General features: G+C 49.2%; 1 protein-coding gene across 1 annotated transcript in view; it reads left to right on the forward strand.

Annotated features, from left to right (window-relative positions):
• The first annotated feature begins 740 nt into the window (after window positions 1–740).
• The window catches only part of PC (pyruvate carboxylase), a 537,865-nt gene continuing 521,340 nt past the window's right edge, over window positions 741–17,265 (forward strand). Inside the window, exon 1 of the mRNA XM_056527381.1 lies at window positions 741–759. The gene's annotated coding sequence lies outside the window, so the exon portion shown is untranslated. The remainder of the gene's footprint in view (window positions 760–17,265) is intronic.

Here is a 17,265-nt window from a genome sequence, read left to right on the forward strand (position 1 = left end):
GGGCCTCAGATGAGGAGCCTTCTCTCCGATATTTACTCCTTACTTCTCCAGCCCCCTGATGGCGACTCTCCATCGCAACATTACATGGCCGCTGGGAGGATGTTCTAAATACCACCATTACGCTACCTCAGTGGCGTGTTGTTCTTCCTTACACCCCCCCCCTCCCTGTGTTTGTGGCCCTCTGGGTTTCACCGCCTATATTTGTTGGTGCGCAGACTTACGCTTGTTCATGCATCTTTACGGTTAAAGTTATGGTCTTTTTATTCTATAAGCACCCTGGTATCGAAGGCTTTTGCTTGGATTTCTATGGTCTTATTGGCCTATTGTGGCCCTCCCTATTGTTTTTTTTTCTTATTCATAACATACCGACCATTACCGGGTCTCGGCCCTTTATGATGTTATTTTTATGTTCTTTCTCTTTTATTTAGATTTGTATCCATGAAAAATTCTATAATAAAAATTACAGTTGAAAAAAAATTTAAATGACAGTGACGGGCTTGGTACTGAAGTGGTTAAAAACAAATGTTTTCCAGGGGAGTATCCCTTTAATGCAGTTTAACCCCATTGTAGAAGTGCTGTATTAACATTAGTTAAGTCCCTGTAGTTAGTGACACAGCCTCGAGCATGTGATAGAAATATTTTCAGCTGAGATTATTTTGTTAGGTAATGAAGGGAGTGGCTGGATCTGAGTGTTTCTCCGTGTAAATTCTAAGATTTGGACACGGTGCATGGGACGTGTGCCCATTGTGCAGGGGTAAGGTAAGTGTGCCAGTGCAAGGACCATCTGTAGGCCCCTCACGTATTCCCCATCTAGCAGGCTGGGTGCAGGAGGAGTCGGTACGTTTCCCTTTGCTTGCTTTTCTACTTTCTTCCCCTTGTGGCTTGTTTGTATTCATGATTCACATGGCTGGAAACAGACAAAGGTAAAGTTTTGCAACTGACTGAAACATCGCTGCTTGAAATCCGTTCTCGTGGATGATGTTTGCTTTTTGCTTATTTATAAACGTTGTTGATTCAATCAGTTTTTAATGTTGATCTAACACATTCTATCTAACATGATGAGCTGGATGACTATTATCATCATCGTAATCATCATCGTAATCATTATAATCATCTACATTGTGATATCTCTCCAACACTAATGTAGAAGCTTTAGTTCAGGATGTTGCAAATTCTTTCAGGGATTGTGGAGCGCAGAAGAGGGGGACAGAGGGGGCTAGATACACAGGAATCTGAATACAAGACTCACTTGTCCTAGTATCCGCACACAGTATTATTCTCTGTGCACCACAATAACTATCACAGCCGGTTTCCCAGCAGCGCATGCTGAAATATTCAAGGTCTTCCTGTCTGATTCTGAATGGAATGTGATAAAAAGAATCCATGCAGAGTGGATCTTGCCTGTTTGAACAAGTTGTTTAACTTTAATGTATGAATACTGTATGTGTGGGATGGGACTTTTGGGCAATTGCCATCCATGTGCGGTTGGGATTACACACAATTGTCTTGGAAAAAAAAATGCTAAAGTAAAAAATGATCTGGCTCACTACAACTAGTATAACACTCCCGAGCTCACCATTAAAGGGGTACTCCGTCCCTAGACATCTTATCCCCTTTTCAAAGGATAGGGGATAAGAAGTCTGATTGTGGGGGTCCTGCTGCTGGGGACCCTACGATCTCTGCTGCGGCACCCCAGACATCCAGTGCACGGAGCGAATTTCGCTATGTGCCGGATGACTGGCAATGCGGGGCGGAGGCTTGTCATGTCACGGCCACACACCCTCAGTGCAAGTCTATGGGAGGGGGCGTGATGGCAGTCACGCCTCCTCCCATAGACTTGCATTGAGGGTCGTGGCCGTGATGTCATGAGTCTCCGGCGCTGCATCCGACACTCTAAACGAACGCCGGGTGTAGCTTGGAGATTGCGCGGGTCCCCAGCCGCTGGGTAGGGGATAAGATGTTTAGGGGCAGAGTGCCCTTTCAATGCTCTCATACCCTAAGAGACAAAAAACAGATGTAGTAAAAAATTTATATAAATCGACTCAAGGATATTGTCACGATGCCGGCTGGCAGGAGGTGGATCCTCTGTGCCAGAGAGGGATTGGCGTGGACCGTGCTAGTGGACCGGTTCTAAGTCACTACTGGTGTTCACCAGAGCCCGCCGCAAAGCGGGATGGTCTTGCTGCGGCGGTAGTGACCAGGTCGTATCCACTAGCAACGGCTCAACCTCTCTGACTGCTGAAGATAGGCGCGGTACAAGGGAGTAGACAGAAGCAAGGTCGGACGTAGCAGAAGGTCGGGGCAGGCAGCAAGAATCGTAGTCAATAAGGCAATAGCAGGAGGTCAAGTACACAGTATGGACAACACAGTAACGCTTTCACTAGGCTCTAAGGCAACAAGATCCGGCAGGGGAGTGCAGGGGCAGAGATCAGATATAGTCTGGGAGCAGGTGGAAGCCAATTAAGCTAATTGGGCCAGGCACCAATCATTGGTGCACTGGCCCTTTAAGTCTCAGGAAGCTGGCGCGCGCGCGCCCTAGAGAGCGGAGCCGCGCGCGCCAGCACATGACAGCGGGGGACCGGGACGGGTAAGTGACCTAGGATGCGATTCGCGAGCGGGCGCGTCCCGCTGTGCGAATCGCATCCCCGACGGCCAAGACAGTGCAGCACTCCCGGTCAGCGGGACCGACCGGGGCGCTGCGGAGAGAGAGACGCCGTAAGCGCTCCGGGGAGGAGCGGGGACCCGGAGCGCTAGGCGTAACAGTACCCCCCCCCCCTTAGGTCTCCCCTTCTCTTTGTCCGGTAACTGCCTCCCCTGGGATGAGGACACCGGGAAAGAATGGAGGGTTTCCTCAACGGCAGGCAGTACAGCAGGAGTGGGAATGGGGAGGGAGGGCAGAGGGCGAGGCCTGGCACGGGGCAGTGTGACACCAGGACGGGGGCCATGAGGAGGCACCGAGGCTTGCCTGACTGGACTGGGAGGGAGGGAAGGGCACTTCTTATGGCAGGCAGAGTCCATAAAGACCTTAGGGAGACCGGTTACAGGGGGAACCACAGGGTCACGGCAGGGAGTACTGGGAACCGGTTTAAGGCAGTCCTTGAAACAAGAGGTACCCCAGCTCTTGATCTCCCCTGTGGACCAATCCAGGGTAGGAGAATGGTGTTGAAGCCAGGGTAGTCCAAGGAGAATTTCGGAAGTGCAATTGGAGAGGACCAAAAACTCAATTTTTTCGTGATGAGGTCCGATGCACATTAGGAGGGGCTCCGTGCGGTAACGCACGGTGCAATCCAACCTGACTCCGTTGACCGCGGAAATGTAGAGTGGCTTGACGAGACGGGTCACCGGGATGCGGAATTTATCCACCAAGGAATCCCGAATAAAATTCCCAGAGGCACCAGAGTCCAAGCAGGCCACGGCTGAGAGGGAGGAGTTGGCTGAAGGAGAAATCCGCACGGGCACCGTGAGACGTGGAGAAGCCGACTTTGAATCAAGAGACGCCACACCCACGAGAGCTGGGTGCGAGCGTGCGTTTCCCAGACGTGGAGGACGGATAGGGCAATCCACCAAGAAATGTTCGGTACTGGCACAGTACAGACAAAGATTTTCTTCTTTACGGCGATTCCTCTCCTCCTGGGTCAGGCGAGACCGATCCACTTGCATGGCCTCCTCGGCGGGAGGCCTAGGCGTAGATTGCAACGGAGACTGTGGGAGAGGTGCCCAGAGATCTAAGTCTTTTCCCTGGCGGAGCTCTTGATGTCTCTCAGAAAAACGCATGTCAATGCGAGTGGCTAGATGAATGAGTTCATGCAGGTTAGCAGGAATTTCTCGTGCGGCCAGAACATCTTTAATGTTGCTGGATAGGCCTTTTTTAAAGGTCGCGCAGAGGGCCTCGTTATTCCAGGATAGTTCAGAAGCAAGAGTACGGAATTGTATGGCGTACTCGCCAACGGAAGAATTACCCTGGACCAGGTTCAGCAGGGCAGTCTCAGCAGAAGAGGCTCGGGCAGGTTCCTCAAAGACACTTCGAATTTCCGAGAAGAAGGAGTGTACAGAGGCAGTGACGGGGTCATCGCGGTCCCAGAGCGGTGTGGCCCATGACAGAGCTTTCCCAGACAGAAGACTGACTACGAATGCCACCTTAGACCTTTCAGTAGGAAACTGGTCCGACATCATCTCCAAGTGCAGGGAACATTGTGAAAGAAAGCCACGGCAAAACTTAGAGTCCCCATCAAATTTGTCCGGCAGGGACAAGCGGAGGCGAGGAGTGGCCACTCACTGCGGAAGAGGTGCAGGAGCTGGCGGAGGAGAAGGTTGCTGCTGTAGCAGAGGCAGAAGTTGCGACTGAAGTTGCTGCACCATGGTGGACACTTCCGACAGCTGGTGAGTTAGATGGGCGATCTGTCGGGATTGCTGGGCGACCACCGTGGTGAGGTCAGAGATAGCTGGCAGGGGAACCTCAGCGGGATCCATGGCCGGATCTACTGTCACGATGCCGGCTGGCAGGTGGTGGATCCTCTGTGCCAGAGAGGGATTGGCGTGGACCGTGCTAGTGGACCGGTTCTAAGTCACTACTGGTGTTCACCAGAGCCCGCCGCAAAGCGGGATGGTCTTGCTGCGGCGGTAGTGACCAGGTCGTATCCACTAGCAACGGCTCAACCTCTCTGACTGCTGAAGATAGGCGCGGTACAAGGGAGTAGACAGAAGCAAGGTCGGACGTAGCAGAAGGTCGGGGCAGGCAGCAAGAATCGTAGTCAATAAGGCAATAGCAGGAGGTCAAGTACACAGTATGGACAACACAGTAACGCTTTCACTAGGCTCTAAGGCAACAAGATCCGGCAGGGGAGTGCAGGGGCAGAGATCAGATATAGTCTGGGAGCAGGTGGAAGCCAATTAAGCTAATTGGGCCAGGCACCAATCATTGGTGCATTGGCCCTTCAAGTCTCAGGAAGCTGGCGCGCGCGCGCCCTAGAGAGCGGAGCCGCGCGCGCCAGCACATGACAGCGGGGGACCGGGACGGGTAAGTGACCTGGGATGCGATTCGCGAGCGGGCGCGTCCCGCTGTGCGAATCGCATCCCCGACGGCCAAGACAGTGCAGCGCTCCCGGTCGGCGGGACCGACCGGGGCGCTGCGGAGAGAGAGACGCCGTAAGCGCTCCGGGGAGGAGCGGGGACCCGGAGCGCTAGGCGTAACAGATATGGACAATAATAAGTAAGATAAATTTATTAAAAATATGAATTAAAAAACATCCAATCAATATGATATATACAAAGGACTGCACACCACAGGGCTCTTGTGAGTGCAGGACCTGACTAATTCAATCAGTCAGTAAACATTAAGCTACAGTTAAATAATAAACGCCTCCCGGTACAAAATTTCGGATCCGTATATGATACTAATGTCCTGGATAATAATCAAAATGTGAGCTTGCAATAGTATAAAACTATTAAGAAAAAAAAAAAGCCACCAAAAAACTTGTCCCTCATTGTTCACTCCTAAGATCCAGTTTTTAAGTTTTTTTCATTATTTATTGAGAGTTAAAGGGGTATTCCAAGTATTTTTTTATTTATTTGACTATACTACAGGGGCTGTAAAGTTAGTGTAGTTCATAATATAATGTCTGTACCTGTGTGTGACGGTTTTCTAACAATACTTCTGTGATTTTCACTCCAATATTAATTTTTATCAGCATACAAAATGACTGTTGTCTCAGATTTTTCCCAGGTTGTAATGCGGCCGAAACCTGACTCACTAGTCAGCTGATGACAGGGAGCCTGTCTGCTTCAATGAGTGGAGGGATCAATCTGCAACTAATGCAACAGCTGTAGGCACCCTGATTTAAAACCACAGGTCTTTTGATGGATGCAGCTCATTTATGTTTCAATGGGTGGGGTGGCTGATGTGTGGGAGGGAGGAAAATGGAATTATGGGATTTGTAGTAAAAAAAAAAAAAAAAAAAAAAGTCAAACAGGAAATACGAGTTCACAAAAAGCTAGCCACAGTGTTATAGCGCTAATAGCGGGGCTAATAGCGCGCGGCAGCGATCACGGTGCCGCGCGCTATTAACCCTTTCGTTTTAGACGCGGCGTTCAACTTTGAATGCCGCGTCTAAAACGAAAGTGAAAGCTGCCTGGCTGCTCAGCGGGGCTGATCGGGACTACCGCAGTGAAAATGCGGTGTCCCGATCAGCTGGGACACGAGCGGAGGTCCTCTTATCTGCCTCCGGCGTGTCCCCTCGGCGATTGATTACTCCAAGCCTGAGATGCAGGCTTGAGCAATCGACCGCCGATAACGCTGATCATTGCAAAGCTATGGCTTTGCAGTGAACAGTGCTGGCAATCAGTGTGTGCAGTGTTATAGGTCCCTATGGGAGCTATAACACTGCAAAAAAAAGTGTAAAAAAAAAAAAAGTTATTAAATGTGATTTAACCCTTTCCTTAATAAAAGTTCAAATTACCCCCCTTTTCCCATCTAAATAAAAATAAATATAAACATATGTGGTATCACCGCGTGCGTAAATGTCCGAACTATAAAAAAATATATAATTAATTAAACCGCACAGTCAATGGCGTACACGCCCAAAAATTCCAAAATCCAAAATAACGTATTTTTGGTCGCTTTTTATATCATGAAAAAATGAATAAACAGCGATTAAAAAGTCCGAGCCCACATACCGCCCCATATGTGAAAAAATAAAAAATTTATAGGGGTCAGAAGATGACAATTTTAAACGTATACATTTTTCTGCATGTAGTTATGATTTTTTACAGAAGTACAACAAAATCAAACTGTCACGATGCCGGCTGGCAGGTAGTGGATCCTCTGTGCCAGAGAGGGATTGGCGTGGACCGTGCTAGTGGATCGGTTCTAAGTCACTACTGGTTTTCACCAGAGCCCGCCGCAAAGCGGGATGGTCTTGCTGCGGCGGTAGTGACCAGGTCGTATCCACTAGCAACAGCTCAACCTCTCTGACTGCTGAAGATAGGCGCGGTACAAGGGAGTAGACGGAAGCAAGGTCGGACGTAGCAGAAGGTCGGGGCAGGCAGCAAGGATCGTAGTCGGGGGCAACGGCAGGAGGTCTGGAACACAGGCTAGGAACACACAAGTAAACGCTTTCACTGGCACAATGGCAACAAGATCCGGCGAGGGAGTGAAGGGGAAGTGAGGTATAAATAGGGAGTGCACAGGTGAACACACTAATTGGAACCACTGCGCCAATCAGCGGCGCAGTGGCCCTTTAAATCGCAGAGACCCGGCGCGCGCGCGCCCTAGGGAGCGGGGCCGCGCGCGCCGGGACAGGACAGACGGAGAGCGAGTCAGGTACGGGAGCCGGGATGCGCATCGCGAGCGGGCGCTACCCGCATCGCGAATCGCATCCCGGCTGGAGACGGTATCGCAGCGCACCGGGTCAGTGGAGCTGCCCGGAGCGCTGCGGTAGCGAGAGAGAAGCGAGCGCTCCGGGGAGGAGCGGGGACCCGGAGCGCTCGGCGTAACAGTACCCCCCCCCTTGGGTCTCCCCCTCTTCTTAGAGCCTGAGAACCTGAGGAGCAGACTTTTGTCTAGGATGTTGTCCTCAGGTTCCCAGGATCTCTCTTCAGGTCCACAGCCCTCCCAATCCACCAAAAAGAACCTTTTTCCTCTGACCGTCTTGGAGGCCAGTATCTCTTTCACTGAGAAGACGTCAGAAGAACCGGAGACAGGAGTGGGAGAAACTAATTTGGGAGAGAAACGGTTGATGATGAGTGGTTTAAGAAGAGAGACATGAAAGGCATTAGGAATACGGAGAGAAGGAGGAAGAAGAAGTTTGTAAGAGACAGGATTAATTTGGCACAAGACTTTGAAAGGACCAAGATAGCGTGGACCCATTTTGTAACTGGGGACACGAAAGCGGACATATTTAGCGGAGAGCCATACCTTGTCTCCGGGAGCAAAAATGGGGGGAGCTCTTCTTTTCTTATCGGCAAACTTTTTCATGCGAGATGAAGCCTGTAAAAGAGAATCTTGGGTCTCTTTCCATATGGTGGAAAGATCACGAGTCACTTCATCTACAGCGGGCAAACCAGAGGGCAAGGGAGTAGGGAGGGTGGGAAGAGGGTGACGGCCGTACACCACGAAAAATGGGGATTTGGAGGAAGATTCAGAGACTCTAAAGTTATACGAGAATTCGGCCCATGGTAGAAGATCTGCCCAATCATCCTGGCGGGAGGAAACAAAATGTCGTAAATAATCACCCAAGACCTGGTTAATTCTTTCTACTTGTCCATTGGATTGAGGATGATATGCAGAAGAAAAGTTTAATTTAATCTTGAGTTGTTTACAGAGAGCCCTCCAGAATTTTGACACGAAATGGACGCCTCTATCCGAGACTATCTGTGTGGGCAACCCGTGAAGACGAAAAATGTGTACAAAAAATTGTTTAGCCAACTGAGGCGCTGAAGGAAGACCAGGAAGAGGGATAAAATGTGCCATCTTGGAGAATCGATCAATGACCACCCAAACAACAGTGTTGCCACGGGATGGGGGTAGGTCTGTAATAAAATCCATACCAATCAGAGACCAAGGCTGTTCGGGGACAGGCAGAGGATGAAGAAAACCAGCGGGCTTCTGGCGAGGAGTCTTATCCCGGGCACAGACAGTGCAGGCTCGCACAAAGTCCACGACATCCGTCTCCAGAGTCGGCCACCAATAGAAGCGAGAGATGAGTTGCACAGATTTCTTGATGCCTGCATGACCTGCGAGATGGGAGGAGTGACCCCATTTGAGGATTCCGAGGCGTTGGCGTGGAGAGACGAAGGTCTTTCCTGGAGGAGTTTGCCTGATGGAGGCTGGAGAAGTGGAAATCAGGCAGTCAGGAGGAATGATGTGTTGCGGAGAGAGTTCAACTTCCGAGGCATCCGAGGAACGAGAGAGAGCATCGGCCCTAATGTTCTTATCGGCAGGCCGAAAGTGAATTTCAAAATTAAATCGGGCAAAGAACAGAGACCACCTGGCCTGGCGAGGATTCAGCCATTGGGCAGACTGGAGATAGGAGAGGTTCTTGTGATCGGTGTAAATAATAACTGGAAATCTTGATCCCTCCAGCAGATGCCTCCATTCCTCAAGTGCTAATTTAATGGCTAGAAGCTCTCGATCCCCGATGGAGTAGTTCCTCTCCGCCGGAGAGAAGGTCCTAGAAAAAAAACCACAAGTAACAGCATGCCCGGAAGAATTTTTTTGTAGAAGGACCGCTCCAGCTCCTACAGAGGAGGCATCAACCTCCAATAGGAAGGGTTTAGATGGGTCAGGTCTGGAGAGCACGGGAGCCGAAGAAAAGGCAGACTTGAGCCGTTTAAAGGCGTCTTCCGCTTGAGGAGGCCAAGACTTGGGATTGGCATTTTTTTTGGTTAAAGCCACGATAGGGGCCACAACGGTAGAAAAATGTGGAATAAATTGCCTGTAATAATTGGCGAACCCCAAAAAACGTTGGATAGCACGGAGTCCGGAGGGGCGTGGCCAATCTAAGACGGCAGAGAGTTTGTCTGGATCCATTTGTAGTCCCTGGCCAGAGACCAAGTATCCTAGGAAAGGAAGAGATTGGCATTCAAACAGACATTTCTCTATCTTGGCATAAAGTTGATTGTCACGAAGTCTCTGAAGAACCATACGGACATGCTGGCGGTGTTCTTCTAGATTGGCAGAAAAAATCAGGATATCGTCCAGATATACAACAACACAGGAGTATAAGAGATCACGAAAAATTTCATTAACAAAGTCTTGGAAGACGGCAGGGGCGTTGCACAGGCCAAAGGGCATGACCAGATACTCAAAGTGTCCATCTCTAGTGTTAAATGCCGTTTTCCATTCATCCCCCTCTCTGATGCGGATGAGATTATAAGCACCTCTTAAGTCCAGTTTGGTAAAGATGTGGGCACCTTGGAGGCGATCAAAGAGTTCAGAGATGAGGGGTAGGGGGTAGCGGTTCTTTACCGTGATTTTATTAAGACCGCGGTAGTCAATGCAAGGACGTAGAGAGCCATCTTTTTTGGACACAAAGAAAAATCCGGCTCCGGCAGGAGAGGAGGATTTACGGATAAAGCCTTTTTTTAAATTTTCCTGGATGTACTCCGACATAGCAAGAGTCTCTGGGGCGGACAGAGGATAGATTCTGCCCCGGGGTGGAGTAGTGCCCGGGAGGAGGTCAATAGGACAATCATAAGGCCTGTGAGGAGGTAGAGTCTCAGCTTGTTTTTTGCAAAAAACATCCGCAAAGTCCATATAGGCCTTAGGGAGACCGGTTACAGGGGGAACCACAGAGTCACGGCAAGGGGTACTGGGAACCGGTTTTAGGCAGTCCTTGAAACAAGAGGGCCCCCAACTCTTGATCTCCCCAGAGGACCAATCCAGGGTTGGGGAATGGAGTTGAAGCCAGGGTAGTCCAAGGAGGATTTCGGAAGTGCAATTGGGGAGGACCAAAAATTCAATCTTCTCGTGATGAGGTCCGATGCACATTAGAAGGGGCTCCGTGCGGAAACGTATGGTACAGTCCAATCTTTCATTGTTTACACAATTGATGTAGAGGGGTCTGGCGAGACTGGTCACTGGGATGTTGAACCTGTTGACGAGAGAGGCCAAAATAAAATTTCCTGCAGATCCGGAATCCAAGAAGGCCATAGTAGAGAAGGAGAAGGCAGAGGCAGATATCCGCACAGGCACAGTAAGACGTGGAGAAGCAGAGTAGACATCAAGGACTGTCTCACCTTTGTGCGGAGTCAGCGTACGTCTTTCCAGGCGGGGAGGACGGATAGGACAATCCTTCAGGAAGTGTTCGGTACTGGCACAGTACAGGCAGAGATTCTCCATGCGGCGTCGTGTCCTCTCTTGAGGTGTCAGGCGAGACCGGTCGACCTGCATAGCCTCCACGGCGGGAGGCACAGGAACGGATTGCAGGGGACCAGAGGAGAGAGGAGCCGGGGAGAAAAAATGCCTTGTGCGAACAAAGTCCATATCCTGGCGGAGCTCCTGACGCCTTTCGGAAAAACGCATGTCAATGCGAGTGGCAAGATGGATGAGTTCATGTAGGTTAGCAGGGATTTCTCGTGCGGCCAGAACATCTTTAATGTTGCTGGATAGGCCTTTTTTAAAGGTCGCGCAGAGGGCCTCATTATTCCAGGATAGTTCTGAAGCAAGAGTACGGAATTGTACGGCGTACTCGCCAACGGAAGAATTACCCTGGACCAGGTTCAACAGGGCAGTCTCAGCAGAAGAGGCTCGGGCAGGTTCCTCAAAGACACTTCGAATTTCCGAGAAGAAGGAGTGTATAGAGGCAGTGACTGGGTCATTGCGGTCCCAGAGCGGTGTGGCCCATGACAGAGCTTTTCCAGACAGAAGGCTGACTACGAAAGCCACCTTAGACCTTTCAGTAGGAAACTGGTCCGACATCATCTCCAAGTGCAGGGAACATTGGGAAAGAAAGCCACGGCAAAACTTAGAGTCCCCATCAAATTTATCCGGCAAGGATAGTCGTAGACCAGAAGCGGCCACTCGCTGCGGAGGAGGTGCAGGAGCTGGCGGAGGAACTTCAGCGGGATCCATGGCCGGATCTACTGTCACGATGCCGGCTGGCAGGTAGTGGATCCTCTGTGCCAGAGAGGGATTGGCGTGGACCGTGCTAGTGGATCGGTTCTAAGTCACTACTGGTTTTCACCAGAGCCCGCCGCAAAGCGGGATGGTCTTGCTGCGGCGGTAGTGACCAGGTCGTATCCACTAGCAACGGCTCAACCTCTCTGACTGCTGAAGATAGGCGCGGTACAAGGGAGTAGACGGAAGCAAGGTCGGACGTAGCAGAAGGTCGGGGCAGGCAGCAAGGATCGTAGTCGGGGGCAACGGCAGGAGGTCTGGAACACAGGCTAGGAACACACAAGTAAACGCTTTCACTGGCACAATGGCAACAAGATCCGGCGAGGGAGTGAAGGGGAAGTGAGGTATAAATAGGGAGTGCACAGGTGAACACACTAATTGGAACCACTGCGCCAATCAGCGGCGCAGTGGCCCTTTAAATCGCAGAGACCCGGCGCGCGCGCGCCCTAGGGAGCGGGGCCGCGCGCGCCGGGACAGGACAGACGGAGAGCGAGTCAGGTACGGGAGCCGGGATGCGCATCGCGAGCGGGCGCTACCCGCATCGCGAATCGCATCCCGGCTGGAGACGGTATCGCAGCGCACCGGGTCAGTGGAGCTGCCCGGAGCGCTGCGGTAGCGAGAGAGAAGCGAGCGCTCCGGGGAGGAGCGGGGACCCGGAGCGCTCGGCGTAACACAAACCTATATAAGTAGGGTATCATTTTAATCGTATGGACCTACAGAATAAAGATAAGGTGTACTGCGTAGAAACGGAAGCCCCCAAAATTTACAAAATAGCGTTTTTCCTTCAATTTTGTCGCACAGTGATTTTTTTTTCCATTTCGCTGTAGATTTTTGGGTAAAATGACTGATGTCACTGCAAAGTAGAATTGGTGGCGCAAAAATAAGCCATCATATGGATTTTTAGGTGCATAATTGAAAGCGTTATGATTTTTAAAAGGTGAGGAGGAAAAAACGAAAGTGCAAAAACGGAAAAACCTGTGGTCCTTAAGGGGCTAAGAAAATTAAAAAACAATGAATCAGCATACACTAGATTATGACATTACATAGGTAAAATAATGTTAAAAAAAAGAGACAATAGAGGAGATTTATTCTTGTATTTAGAGCTTTTTTTGCGCACAAAATGTCACATGTGCGCCTCAGCACTTTTTTTTGTGGCTTTTGTGGGTACGCATAAACTAGCAAACAATCTTACCTTAGCAACTTTCAGTTTTCATATTGCCGCAATCGTGACTTTATGAAGTGAGAATGTTGCACATAGGCATAAAGTAAAAAACCCTTCCAAAAAGTCAAAGCCAGGTCGGGCCTGGCCTGGACCGGCCCTGCCTATAAGCAAAGTAGGCAGCCGCCTAGAGCACCCTTTTGATGGGGGGGTGCCGCTCTGCCTGCCACAAGAAAGTTAGACAACCAGCTTCCAAACCACTCAGCATCCAAACCATGCTCAGCCATGTTACGTTATGCACTCCGGTCGCACATGCTGGCCATGAGCGCATGGTCCCGTTACCTGCTGCTGCCAGCGGGGCTGGGATTCACATCGCGGGACGTGCCTGCATGCGAATCCCAGCCCTTCACTCACCTGGTGCTTCTCCTGCCCCCACCTCTGTTTTAAAGGGCCAGTGCGCCCATTAGTGAAGTAACACATGTGGCTCATTGATAAAATCCTCAACCTCCCACACTTCCCTGCTGGATCTTTGTTGCCCTAGAGCCTTAGAGAAAGCATTCCTGTATATTGCCTTGCCGTGTACCATACCTTTGCTCCGTGACCTGACCTTGCTCCTTTGCCGCCTGCCTACTGACTATTTGCTATGTTCCTGACTACGCTACTGTGCCGCCTGCCCTGACCTCCTGCTATCCAGACCATGAGTTGCCTTTTCCCATCTGTGCCTCGAATCTACTCAGCCACCTGTGTGGTTGAGCCGTGCCAGGGGTAGCGACCTGGATGCCGCCTGTCGCAGCAAGTCCATCCTGCTTTGTGGTGGGCTCTGGTGAAAACCAGCGGCACCTTAGACTCCGCTCCCTGGTACGGTCTGAGTCATCTACCACAGAGGTCCAGCGGATCCACTATCATCAGTGTTCCAGTCTACTGAAACGTGAGTGTTACAAGCCAGCAGCATGAGGAGGAGATTTGTTCCAGTGTGTTATCCCAGTAGTAAGGTAGAACGTGTCAAAGGGTGGGCCAGTGGGCGGAGTCAAGGGGCGGTAAAATTGGCCTAGGGGGACAAAACTTTTGCCTAGGGAGACAAAAATCCTTGGACCAGCCCTTGGCCTGATTCACAAAAATGCCTTCGGAAAGCACTTTTACTGTAATCTATTGGGGATGAAGGGCGCCCTTGTGTCCCGGTACTTAAGGACCAAGGGCGTACCTGTACGGGGTTTGAAATGTGCTCGTGAGCTGAGCACGCTCAAACCCTGTGGGTTCTGACTGCTATCACCAGTGTTAATGCCGGGCACCGCCGATCGGGCCGATGCCCAGCATTAACCCTTTAGACACCACGATCAAAGTTGATTGTGGCGTCTAAACCGAAAGTAAGTGTCCCTGCAGCTCAGCGGAGCTGATTGGGATCATCACAGTGAAACCACAATGTCCTGATCAGCTGAGAGGATGGCAGGAGGGCCCTTACCTGTCTCCTTGCCATCCGATCGGTGCTCTGCTGCTCCCAGCCTGGAGCAGAAGGGCACCGATGACACTGATCAATGCTATGGCATAGCATTGATCAGTATATGCAATCCAAAGATTGCATGTTATAGCCCCCTATGGGGACTAAAAAAAAAAAAAAAAAAGGTGTTGAAATTGTTTTTTTTTTTATAAAGATCAATTAATCCCTTCCTAATAAAAGTTTAAATCCCCCCCCTTTTCCCATAAGAAAAAATTTATGAAATAAAAAATAAAAATATTCATATGTGATACTGCCACGTGTGTAAATGTTGGAACTATTAAAATATAAGGTTATCTAAACCGCTTGGTCGATGGTGTACACGTAAAAAATACCAAAGTACTAAATTGCGTTTTTGGTCACTTACTTCATATATTATAAAAAAAAATTATAAAAAGCGATCAAAAAGTCCCATCAAAACCAAAATGGTCAGCCTCGGTCTTCCGCCTTCTGGGGCCCAAAACTTCACAGTTCGTTGAGCTTACCACCAGCTGCAGCGATGTCCCACCTCGGCCAGTGATGCGCTGAGTGTTAGATCGCATTGCTGATCAGTGTATCACCTGCAGAGGTAGGACATTGCTGTGGCCGTCTCAGTGCAATGTGATGTGGTGGGCCCATGAATGAGGAAGAAAATGGGCCGGAGGACGGAACATGGATGTCAACACTGCAGGGGAGCAGCGGAAGGTATATTAAGATTTGTTATTTTTCTTTTTGCAGCCTTGGCAGAATAAAAAAAAAAAAAATAAAAAAAAATAAATCACAGGATAGTCTTTTAAAATTTGAGGATCGTTTGACAAGGTGTTAGGCGTGTGGTTCACTGGTTCACAGTAGTTTTATCCAATTCATGATTGCGTTACTACAATTGCATTTTCCACGTGGCTATTGGAGCTATGCCTCAAGCCACCTGCATCCTGCAGAGGCCTTGCAGAGAAAGGGAAGGGTTAGTGCTATAAATGTATGTGAACTCCACTGTGAGCCACCAATGAGAACGCATAGTGATGCATTGACTGAACTATTCCTTGTGATATCTCTAAGGGTATGTTCACACTGTGGAACTCCGTAAGCGGAATTCCGCGCAGTGAACGTTACCATCAGTGTGAATGGGTCTTCCGCGAGACCCGTTCACACTGTGGAATTTGTTCTGTGCACAGAAAGAACATGTTCATTCTTTGCGCAGAAGTCCTCGAGCACTGCATAGCCGTCAATGGTGACTGCACAGTGCTGCGCGTTCCTACCGCCGCTGGCGGCTGCCAGGCTGAATCTCCGCTCGCTGAGTTCCGCGAGTGGAGATTCAGCTTGATATCCACAGTACGAACGTACCCTAAATCAGTGTTTCCCTCCAGCTGTTGCAAAAGTACAGCTCCCAGCATGTTCGGACAGCCTTTGGCTGTCAGGGCATATGGGATTTGTAGTTTTGTAACAGCTAGAGGCATCCTGGTTGGGAAACACTGCTCTAAGGCCTGGGCAAATAAGGAACAGTGGGATCCAGCTTATTCTACAGTATAATTTAAAGTGTACCTGTCAGATCCCCCCCCCCCCCCCCCAAAAAAAAAAAACTGTTATATGTTGCTCAGTACCTCATCCTGATCATGCCTGATGAAGCTGGTTGTCCAGCGAAACGCGTTGCATGCCGAGTAAATAAACCATTTTACCTTTGAAGTCTTGTGCGCTGCTTTTATCCTGGGCTGTTCCTTGGAGGGATCCGTCTGAGTGATATTACTATGAGGGTATGTTTACACGGAAGAATGTCTGTGCATAATTCCACCAGAATATTCCGCATGAGCGTTCCACTGCAGAAAAGTCATAGTGCTCACCATGAAATTCCCGATTCTGGTGTCCGCAGAAAGAATAGGAATGTCTATTTGTTCGGCGGATTTTCCTCGGAAATGCATTGCCAATTATGAGACATCTATGAGATGTGCATTTCCAAGTGGTCCTAGCGCCCACCAGAAGTTTCAAATGTGCAAAATGTCCACCCATGTTTTCCAGGTAGACATTACACACGTTTTCCTACCATGTGAGCATATCCTAAATGTATAAAATCAACATAAAAAACCCATTTACGACATTGCTACATCTAGAATCAATGGCCGACATTTATCATTGTCTTAGACTGTTTTTATGTGTCTAGAAAAGGCGCAAAAAAGTCGCAAGCAGGGTTTATTTGTGTCATTTTTGCATCTTTTGGTTTACACATTTCTGCTGATTTTGAGTTGTAATCCACTGACTTTGGCAATACACATTGGGCGAGATTTATCAAAACCTGTCCAGAGGAAAAGTTGCCCAGTTGCCCATAGCAACCGATCAGATCGCTTCTTTCATTTTGCAGAGGCCTTGTTAAAAATTATAGTAAGCTGGTTGGTTGCTATGGGCAACTGGGCAACTTTTCCTCTGGACAGGTTTTGATAAATCTCCCACATGATATGGATGGGTTTTGTGAAAAGGCGCAAAAAAGGCGCAAAGCCACTGAAAAGTCCCTAAAACTACACCAGCCCAGACTTAGCTTAGCTTTTTGGTGTATGTGAAGAGAAAAATTTAATAAATGTGTTGCTCCTTCACATTACCAGCACACAAAAAAGGGTGTAGAAAAATACTTCACTTACACCTACAATGATAAATGCTTCACTTACACCTACAATGATAAATGCTTCACTTACACCTACAATGATAAATGCTCCACTTACACCTACAATCATAAATGCTTCACTTACACCTACAATCATAAATGCTTCACTTACACCTACAATCATAAATGCTTCACTTACACCTACAATCATAAATGCTTCACTTACACCTACAATGATAAATGTTTCACTTACACCTACAATCATAAATGCTGGCCTATGTGTGAATACATCCTCAAATTTTACTGAGAGGTAGGTGGACCAAGAAGTAGTAAAACCCAGATTATGGTGTCTAAGTGGGTGCAAAAAAGGCACCTATCAAATAATAAGTGGGAAATCATGTTATTGATTTTGTAATGTGGAACGCCAGGAGCTG

This window comes from Hyla sarda, chromosome 6 (genome assembly GCF_029499605.1).
Source record: "Hyla sarda isolate aHylSar1 chromosome 6, aHylSar1.hap1, whole genome shotgun sequence".
Classification (NCBI taxonomy): domain Eukaryota; kingdom Metazoa; phylum Chordata; class Amphibia; order Anura; family Hylidae; genus Hyla; species Hyla sarda.